Genomic DNA, 10855 nt, shown 5'->3' on the forward strand with positions numbered 1-10855 from the left:
GCTTTCTCAGCTGGACTGTGGTAATATTTATAGTCAATGTACAAGGGAGCCTCTCAGTCATGTTCTATTTTGGTATTTATGCTTCAACCAAAAATAAATAAAACATTAAAATATGAAAAATAAATCCTTGCATCTGTTCTTTGGGCAATCTCATAAATTGGCTGCCAAGTTTGACCACACATCAAAAGTCAACCATTCAGTATCAAGTGCTTGAGATGTGACAGGGCATGATGTAAATTTAAATATTTAGTCTGCATAATTTTTCACACACTTATGTGATAAGCAATTCATGGTGGCAAACTATTGTATTTTAATAAAGGCTATGAGAATTCACGCTGTCAAATAGTTTATCTTTAAGAGTGCTCATATCTTTATTCCTTCCACTGTCATTACTGATCATTTCACCAACTCACAGGTACAAACAGAGAAGGTGCACATTGATAAATACAAACAGCATTTTTCATCACCCACATGCATCCGAAAATATTGATCAGAGCATTGCACGGCCACTAAAAGAAAATAAAATTAACAAATCACCAAGTATATTGGAGCCAGAGTTATTTTTGAGACTGATTGTGCTCAAGTTAACAGATCGACCAAACAAGAGGAGAACCACGTCCTGGCTAAATTGTAAAATAAACTGTAGTGGAATATTTGGCTTAGAAACATATCATTAAGCTTTTTTTTGAGGGAAGAAGTCAGAGGCAAACCATTTTTACTGTTTGATTTATGTATATTATTTATTATGAGATAAGTATTATAAGTATGAGATTTGTACAAAGTAAGATTTCAGAATAAGGATTGCTGCTTGAAAACCATAAATAAAATGTTTACAAAGACAATACTTCTATTGATTTAATAAACAAAACAACAGCACATTCCCAACAGTTATTAGATGTAATATTGTCTCTAATGATCCATAGTTTGAAATTTGAATGTTGCATTGTCTTTCATTGAGTAGAGTGTGTCTGTTTTAAGGAAATCATTCTGAGCCTGATGAACTGGAACAACGTGACAACAGACAATTAGACAATTACATCAAGTAGCAAACATTACGTGTGATGTTCAGGGAACAAAGTGAAATATGACTGGTGCACTGAAGTGGCTCTCTATGTATTTAGTTGCTGCATTAGTCAGGACAGATGCAGTTGCTTTGTCCCCATTGTATTCTTCTTTAGTGTGCCAATACATACCAGACTGATTTCTTCCAAGCTCTCTGTTGTTGATAATAATTTATCTTCTCATTCCTTACTCATCTCTACATTCTTTTTTTCTATCCCATTCTTGCATTATGATCCAACCCCACTCCTTTCTTCTGCTATTTCTTTGACAAAGAACAGAGAGTTCTGCTGGTGCCTTGCCAAGATTTATCCTTGAGACAGCTGGACTAAACCCGACTGTTATGGCCACTTCTATCATTGCTGTTTGAGTGGACCTGCTATATGAAAAGGCTGCAGATGCTGTAAATGCCACTGCTGTAGGAGGTAGGGGACAACAAGACTGGCACGTGTGAAAAAGCCCATTACATAACTTTGGAGCAATGGAAGGGGCAGTCGCTAAGATAGTGATGTCAGAAATTCCAGTTGGAAGGTGATTCAGGATTGGAGAAGGCCTGACAAAGAGGACCAGAGCAGTGTCCAGGACCTGAGGCTTACCTTACAAAAATCGAGACCATACCATTCAGTCCTCTCCAACTGCCATGCTGCCCTTTCTACTTTGCCCACCTCCTCGTCCAATAATGCAGTACCATGCAGCCTGGACCTTCCACCACTGGGAAAGGCACCAAAGTGGTTGGAGAGGACCTCATAGTCCCTGAAACTAGTGTAGGCCTCAACACACCCCTTGTTCCTGTCTTCCTCCCCCATCTAACACCAGAGTCTCAGTACAGCTCTCATCCAAATTCTTACTCCTGGCCTTTGTCCTACTCCAACAGACAATGCAAGGTGATCATATCATACTATGGATAATCACTTCGGTACAGAAATTGGAGACCCTGTTTGCTAACATTATAACAGTGTTTTAACAATGTTTCCCTGGCTGTAAACCACTTCGAGCCATCCTGAATTTGCAAATAGATACAAATTAATTTATTTCTTTGGAGTTGGATGACTTCAGCTGTTATGGTGTCAATCAAAGTCAGTCATAATTTTAGCAAAAGAAGACATCTGAATTTCAAGATATGTATTCAAAGAATTAAGCTATAAGTTTCCATGGTTTAACAAAAGATTTTTTGTGAGGTAAAATAAAATAAAAAAACACTGAATATTATCTTAGCTAATGCCAACTCTAAAACCCAGAATCAATATTTGTTAAACTTGAAATAATACGCAAATCTCAAGGGATTATAAGCTGCAAATTGCACATTAAGTGGCACTTACCATTAAGCCAGACCTTCTGAATTGACTTCTCAGTCCATCCCTCATTTGTATCAACCATCTCGATCACAGAGTCCTTTAGAACTTGGTCTTCCTTACAAAGAACGTCAGCTCCCCTTCTTTTGCATTTGCTGTAACCTAATTCTCATCAGACAGCATAACACAACTAACTTGGGTTGTATACCCAAGGCTGGCACCAAAAATGGCACACATTTGCAGAACCACTTTAACTCTGTATTTACAATAGTCTGGTTGGCATGGATTTACTGCTGTTATCTTCAAGTAACAGAAACACTGCAGTAGTCACATCTTAGTGTACTCTCAACATCTGGATCTTGTCTCTAAATTTTTTTCTGACTTGAAGCAATTTCCCAGGATTGAATCAATAAGGGTTTTATTTTGGTGGTTGTCACGTTTCCCACATTAGCATTATGCACAGCTAAAGAGGTCACTCAATAAATATTGATTCTCTTTTTTGCAGTTTGGCCATATCATCCTGAGAATTCTCTAAATATTCTATCCATTTTTTTTATTTCTTTCTAAAGGATCTGCTATTTGAATCTTGGGGGCATTTTTAAAGTTTTTCCTTTTGCAAGCTTGGGCGACAACAATTTGATGGATAACTTTCCACTCCTCATCTGCTGGACTCAGACAAGCTCTCCATCCCCTCATCAGTAGTCTTTTTACGCAATAATTTTCAAGGCTCCTTTCTGATTCTTCCTTAGAATACACCAACTAAGACTGTGCTCCCAAAGCTGGGCTTCAAGCAAGGAAAGCCATCTAAAGAATCAGCTTCACTATTTCAGGGTGTCTACCCTCATTCAGATTGCTGACAACAGTTCTATTCAACTTCCTGACATCTAGGGTGGCACGGTAGCTCAGGGGTTAGCACTGCTGCCTCACAGCGCTAGGGACTTGTGTTTGATTCCACCCCCAGAAGACTGTCTGTGTGGAGTTAGCACATTCTCCCCATGTCTGGGGATGCTTCCACTAGGGTGTCCCAGTTTCCTCCCACAGTATAAAGATGTGCAGCTTAAGTGGATTGGCCATGCTAAATTGCCCATAGTGTCCAGCAATGTACAGGTTAGGTGGATTAGCCATGGGAAAAGCAGGATTATGTGGTGGGTCCGAGTGGGATGATTTTTGGAGGAGCAGTGTGGACTCAACAGGCCAAATAGCCTGCTTCCGCACTGTAAGGATTCTATGATTGTAACTGAACATCTGATGATCCTCTCTCTGAACTGACTCTGCTTTCTCCTGTCTGGCTTTACATCCTGATTCTGAGTCACCACACAATCTGGAAACAATCCAGGGAATTCCTCCAGCAAATTCACACTTCCTCTCACTTCAGCTGGCTCTCTCAACATGCTTAATGTTTGCAAACCTGTCGAATAATTGAAAAACTGCCCCTTTGATAGGTAAACTGGAATCAAATCCCACCGCAACAGTTCTGTTTACGAAGTCATTTTGTAAATTAACTTTATACAAGCCACCTGGAAGACAAATCAGATCATCAACAATCATCAGTAATTGCATTGCCCTGATACCTTCGGTTTAGATCCATTTTCTTAGACAAGACAAAATAACTCTCAACTCCATCCTCAGTGTATTTAAGCACTCAGTGAAGGTAATTTGTTAAATTAAGACTTGAACTCGAGACTCAAACTGTTATTTGTCCCATCACTGTATAAACTAAGCTTTTCTTTGTCCAGTTTAAGGTTTATGGCTTTTTTTTATTGCTTTGCAACTTCCTGTGTCAGTTTTCTTTCCTTGCTTGTGATCTTCTCCATCTGGAAATAAATTTTCCCTTTCCTTTCATCTTTCATGTTTCAGATATTCATTCAGCTTTCTCTTTTAAATTCAACTGTTCACAGTTCCATTTCTTCTGACGTTACTATATTTTTTCCTTCCCTATGTAAGTCTAATTCAAGGTGTTTCACCTGCAACAGAGTTCCAGCCAATTCAACCAGATTAACTTTAACATCTTTCAATTCCAAATTCTGTGCTATTGATTCAATTATTTTTAGGGTTTTTAAGCCCCGCCTTTGACTCTAATTGCAACCTTTCTGCTCATGTATTAGAGTCATACAGATGTACAGCACGGAAATGGACCCTTTTTTGCAACTCGTCCATGCTGACCAGATATCTTAACCTCATCTAGTCCCATTGGTCAGCACTTGGCCCATATCCCTCTAAACCCTTCCTATTCATATATCCATCCAGATACCTTTTAAATGCTGTCGTTGTACCAGCCTCCACCATTTCCTCTGGTAGCTCATTCCATTCACACAACACTTGCTGTGTGAAAAAGTTGCCCCTAAGGTCCCTTTTATATCTTTCCCCTCTCACCCTAAACCTATGCCCTCTAGTTCTGAACTTCCCCACCCCATTATTTTGATCTAACCTTTGTCAATTGAAGCAAATCACTCATGGATAAATCTCCTGCCTAGAAAATTGTTAGCAATTGACAAAGCCAATCAGCAAGCTAACGAAGATAAGAAAATTCACCATGAATTCTGGTTGACCCCAACTTTAGTAAATTCCATTATTTGTTTCCTGCTGTGGATCTGAACTCACAGAGTTCTGTGTCTGAACAAAACTCATAACTTATAAAAAAATGATATCCAGTAATTTAACTAAAGAATCAAGCTATGAGATTCCACAATTTAAACAGGATAGATTTCACTGTGCAAAAAGTCAAACAAGTGAATATCAATCATAAAATCCCTACAGAGTGGAAGCAGGTCATTCAGCCCATTGTGTACATACTGACCCTCTGAAGAGCATCCCACCCAGACCCACCCTCTACCTGGCAGCCTGCATTTCCTATGACTAATTCACCTAGCCTGCACATCTCCTGCCACTATGGGCAATTTAGCATGGCCAATCCACCTAATCTTTGAACTGTGTGAGGAAACCGAGCAAACTAACACTAAGACAGGGAGAACATGCAAACTCCACACAGTCACCAAAGGCTGGAGTTGAACTCAGCCCTGGGCACTGGGAGGCAGCAATGCTAACCACTGTGCAACCGTGTCACCCTGAACATTGAATATTATCTTAGCCAACTCCCTGACTACTAAAACCCAACCTCAATATAAGTTAACTGTGAATTAGGAGACAAATTGTGTGAATATAATTGATAAATTATACATGTAGTGGCAGATACAATTGGGATAGACCTTACAAATTGGCTCAGCAGTCCATACATCATATAGATAATTGACCTCAATCACAAAATTCTTCTGAAATCTGTCTTCCTCAGAAAGAATTTCAGCTCATTTCCTTTTAGGATTCAACCCAATCCTCAACTGATGGCAATGATATGTGCACAACATTCACCAAAAATGACTCAGGCCTGCAGAAACGAACTCTGCTTCTGGTGGTCTGGATGACATGGATCCAACAATATAATCTTCAAGTCACAGAAACAGCTGCAAAAACTTTAACACACAGCACTGTTCCCTGGCCAAACTCTCTGTCTCAGGCTTGCTGCAGTGCTCCAATAAAGTTCAGTGCAAGCTGGAAGAACAGCACTTCATTTTCTGCTTGGCAACTCCACAGCCTTCTGGGCTCAATATCGAGTTCAGCAATTTTAGGGCTTGAGGCGTCCTCTTCCATGTCCTTACCTTAATCCCCACACACCAGGCCTATTGTTAGCCACTAATAGTCCCCATTAGAAGCTCGTTATTCTCCCAGAGTGATCACTATCCAGTTCTTTGTCTGTTCACCTGCTCTTCTCTCCCTCTGAGCTCTACTTCTATCATTTACTCCTGACACTCTTCCTCCACCTTATCTTCTGCATAAAACCAACTTTATCCTAGCTACCATGAGCTCTGAGGAAGGGTCACTGGACCGAAACATTAACTCTGATTTCTCTCCACAGATGCTGCCAGACATGCTGAGCCTTTCCAGCAATTTCTGTTATTGCACTCGCAAAAACAACATCTTTGCAAAATCTCAGACTTTGGATCTCACCTCTGTCTTCCTCAGCCTGCCACTGGACTAGTCTGGTACTATTAAGATATGACGACTCACTTTGTTTCTCTATTGGATTTCCTTAAAGACTAAACAAGAAATAACATTTCGCTTGAAAAGAAGTTGCTCTGGTTCAGGCACTTTGCCCTGAACACAATGCTTCTGGTTCTGTTGCACTATATTTGAAAAGGTGATTTGAGAATTCAGGGTTTCCTTTGACTAGAGCAGAGAAAGTTAATGCAGCTTCAAACTTGTGTTCCTTTCATACTATTTATGTTTCATGATTTTTATTTATAAATTTCTGTCTAGTTTACATGAATGGGAATTGTACTTGCAATTGAACATTTGAAGTTATGGAAAGACAGGGTGAAAAATAAAATTTCTCCCTCTCATACACAAAAGTTGTCAGTAAAAGCTTTAACTCTCCAGCCCAGTTGAAGGATCCTGTCGAAGCTACAAAAACAGAAATGGCTGGAAAAGCTCAGCAGGTCTGGCAGCATTTGTGGAGAGAAATCAGAGTTGATGTTTCAGGTTGAGTGGCACTTCCTCAGGAAGGGTCTATACTATCCTGTGCAGTATTGAGAGGGTGCTGCACTATCTGAAGTGCAGACGTTCAGATGAGTAATTAATTCAGGGCCTATCAATCCTCTCGGTTTGATGCAAAGAAATCGTTAGCACTGCTGTGTCACAGCGCCAGAGACCTGGGTTCAATTCCTGCCTCAGACAAGCGTCTGTGTGGGGTTTGCACATTCTCCCCATGCCTGTGTGGGTTTCCTCCGGATGCTCCGGTTTCCTCCCACAGTCCATAGATGTGCAGGTCAGGTGAATTGGCCATGCTAAATTGCCCGTAGTGTTAGGTGAAGGGGTAAATGCAGGAGAATGAGTCTGGCTGGGTTGTTCTTCGGAGGGTCGGTGTGGACTTGTTGGGCTGAAGGGCCTGTTTCCACACTGTAAGTAATCTAAAAAAAAATTCCATTGACCCTCCTGGAGGGGAATGACCAGGAGAATTGAACCTTTCGGCTCATAGACCATCATTAAGCCAGCTTCTCTGATCATTTGCCTCATTGCCATTCGATATGTCCAATTTAACTAATGCATTTGCTACATCCCAGCAGTGATAACGCTTAATAAAAAGAACTTTACTCGTTATAAAATGCTTTGGAACATTCTGGAATTGTGGACATTGCTATATAAATGCAAGCTTTTCTTCTGCTTACTCTTGATTTCACTTCATGTCCAATATATCACACTCAAAATAACATAATTTCAGAAAAAAAGAGTGCAAATTGCAACTGCACAATGTTATGGAGTCAAAATGGCATGGAAGAAGTCATTTAGCCCATTGAGTCTAAGCCTATATCTATCTGCTCCATCTACGGAAAATTTCTCCTGAAGGACTGATCCCATTACCCAAAGCTTGTGTCAGATTATCAATTGTTTGACCAAAGCAAGACTTGGGCCATGAGAAGAGAAACAGACCCCAGTGGAAAATCCTTAGCATTATACCACAAACTTATGGCTATGTTCGGTGATTTTACCACAATTATTCTTATGGGTTTTCTGTATTATGGATGTTATTAAATGGTCAAAATTTCACCTTCGAGATGGGAATGACTAATGCATTCTTCTTCATAGTCAGCGCATCCAGCATCTTAAAGGTGTATTCCCTCCATTACTAACATGATGTGGCTGCAGTGTGTGCCATTTACAAGGTGTACTGCACAGCAAGTTGAGAGGTTTCTTTAACAGCAGCCTCCAAATCTGTGACCTCTCCCATCTAGTTGAACAAAGAGAGCAGGTTCAAGGATCACCAACACCAGCAGATTTTCCACCATGTTGCAAACCATTTCTGACTTTGAAATCTATCACTCTTCTTTCATTGTTGCTGAGTCCGATGTAAAAAAATTTTCTCCCTAACACCACAGTGGATGTCCTTGATCACACAGACTGCTGTGATGAAAGATGAAATATTATCTTCTACAGGCACATGTCTGGAATATGATGGAATACCTTACACTTGCCATCTGGCCACTCGGGCCTGCTCCGCCATTCAATAGGATCATGGCTGATCTTTGCGTGGACTCAGCTTCACTTACCCACCTGCTCACCATAACCCTTAATTCTTTTACTGTACCAAAATCTGTTTGTCTTTGCCATAAAAAACATTCAATGAGGTAGCCTCAACTGTTTCACTGGGCAATGAACTTGTGGATTCATTCAATCTTTGAATTCATTCATTCATTGATCCGTTCAATACTTGGATTCATTCATTCATTCATTCATTCAGTCTTTGGATACAGAAGAAGTTCCTTCTCAATTCAGTCCTGCTGCCCCTGAACGCGAGTCTCTTGATCAACTCTGAAGATGCTCGATGCCATTCCAGACAAAACAGGCTGTTTGATAATCACCCCACCCAAACTCATGGCTTCACCAGTGATGTATAGTAACTGTAGTGTGTACCGAATACAAGATGCACTGCAAAAACTCAACAGGCCTCATTTGACAGCATGTTCTGAACCTGCAACCTATAGCACCTAGAAAATCAAGGGCAGAAAATGTGTTGGAACAGTACAATTTCCAAGTGCTCCTCCACGTGACAAACCATCCTGACTATGGCATGTGTGACACTATGTACTTGGGCGAGAGGGGGGGAAAAGGAAGAAGCGAGGAAGAGCGATAGTGACTGGTGATTTACTAGTGAGGCAGTAGACAGGATCTTTGTGTTGCCTTGGGGTCTCAGGAAGTCATGGAATGGCTGAAGGGCATTCTGAAGGGGGAAAGATATGATCAGGTCGAGGTCATGGACCATGCTGGGACTGATGACAGGAACGAAGAGAAATAAGGTCCTACAAGCAGACCTGAGACAGTGAGATAGGGAATTGGAAAACAGGACTTGAAAGGTTAGGATTACGGCTGGTCAGCATTCCCTCAAAGCTTTACAGCAATGCATCCCTTCGGAGATCCCCCACATTCTGATCTGCATTAAGTTTCAGAAGCTGTGTTCTACATGGACCTCAAAGCAGAGAAATAAATTAAAGGGAAATTGGTTTCTGGTGCCACATAGCAGTGAGTGTCAGAATGGAACGTTCGAGCAGGTGAACATATGGCTGGAGAGATGGTGCAGGAGGTGGGGCTTTAGATTCCTGAGGCATTCTGGGGAAGGTGGGACCCTGTACAGGTTGAAGAGGTTACATCTGATCAGGAACGTGACCAACATCCTAGTGGGAATGTTTGCTCATGCTGTTGATGAGATCTAAATGATTAGTTTGAAGGAAAGTGAAGCTTTGATGGAATTAAAAGTTAAAATGCCTTTTACTGAGTTCCAGAAGGCATAGGAACCACAGGCTAGATAGGAAAAAAGTGAGTTTAACAAGTTCAGAAGGATGTTGTGAAACTTGAAAGGGTCCAGAAAAGATTTACAAGGGTGTTGCCAGGGTTGGAGGGTTTGGACTACAGGGAGAGGCTGAATAGGCTGGGGCCGTTTTCCCTGGAATGTTGGAGTCTGAGGGATGACCTTATAGAGGTTTATAAAATAATTAGGGTCATGGATAGGATAAATAGGCAAGGTCTTTTCCCTGGAGTGGGTCAGTCCAGGACTAGAGAGCATAGGTTTAGAGTAAGAGGGGAGAGATGTAAAAGGGACCTAAGGGGCAACTTTTTCACACAGAGGGTGGTATGCATATGGAATGAGCTGCCGGAGGAAGTGGTGGAAGCTGGTGCAATTACAACATTTAAATGGCATCTAGATGGGTATATGAATAGGAAGGGTTTAGAGGGATATGGGTCAAGTGCTGGTAAATGGGACTAGATTAGGTAGGATATGTGGTCGGCATGGATGGGGCGGACTGAAGGATCTGTTTCCATGCTGTACATCTCTATGACTCTATGATTCTAAGTTAACTAGTGAAAAGGACCTTTATAAAACACAGGAGAGTATAAATGGACTGATCAGATGGGCAGAGCAGAGGCAAGTAGAATTCAAAGTGGAAAAGTGTGAGGTAATGCACTTTGAAGGGCTAACGAGGCAAGGGATTACTCAGTGAATGTAAAACAACAGAAAATCCTGAAGATTATAATTGAACACATCCACTGATCCCTAAAGGCAACAGAGCAGATAGATAATGAGGTTAAGAAGGCTTTTGCCTTCGTGAGCTGAAGCACTGAATGCCAGACAAGGGACGTCAAGCTAGCACAGTACACAAAGTTGGTTAGGGCTGCATGAGGTCACCATATTATAGAAAGGATGTGATTATACTGAAGATGGTGCAGAGGAGATTTACCAGGATGCTGCCTGAGCTACAGGGTCTATGCTATCAGGAAAGATTGGATAGGTTGGCATTGTCTTTCTATGAGCAGTTTGAGAATGCACATGGTAGAGATGTACATGAAGGGCATGGATAGAATGGATGAGAAGGCTCTTTCTTACATTAGTAGAGGGGACAATAACCAGGAGCATTGATTTAGGGTAAGATGTAAAAGGCTAAGAGGGCAGTTGAAGTGAA

The sequence above is a fragment of the Chiloscyllium punctatum genome, chromosome 38 (genome assembly GCF_047496795.1).
Source record: "Chiloscyllium punctatum isolate Juve2018m chromosome 38, sChiPun1.3, whole genome shotgun sequence".
NCBI classification, from domain to species: domain Eukaryota; kingdom Metazoa; phylum Chordata; class Chondrichthyes; order Orectolobiformes; family Hemiscylliidae; genus Chiloscyllium; species Chiloscyllium punctatum.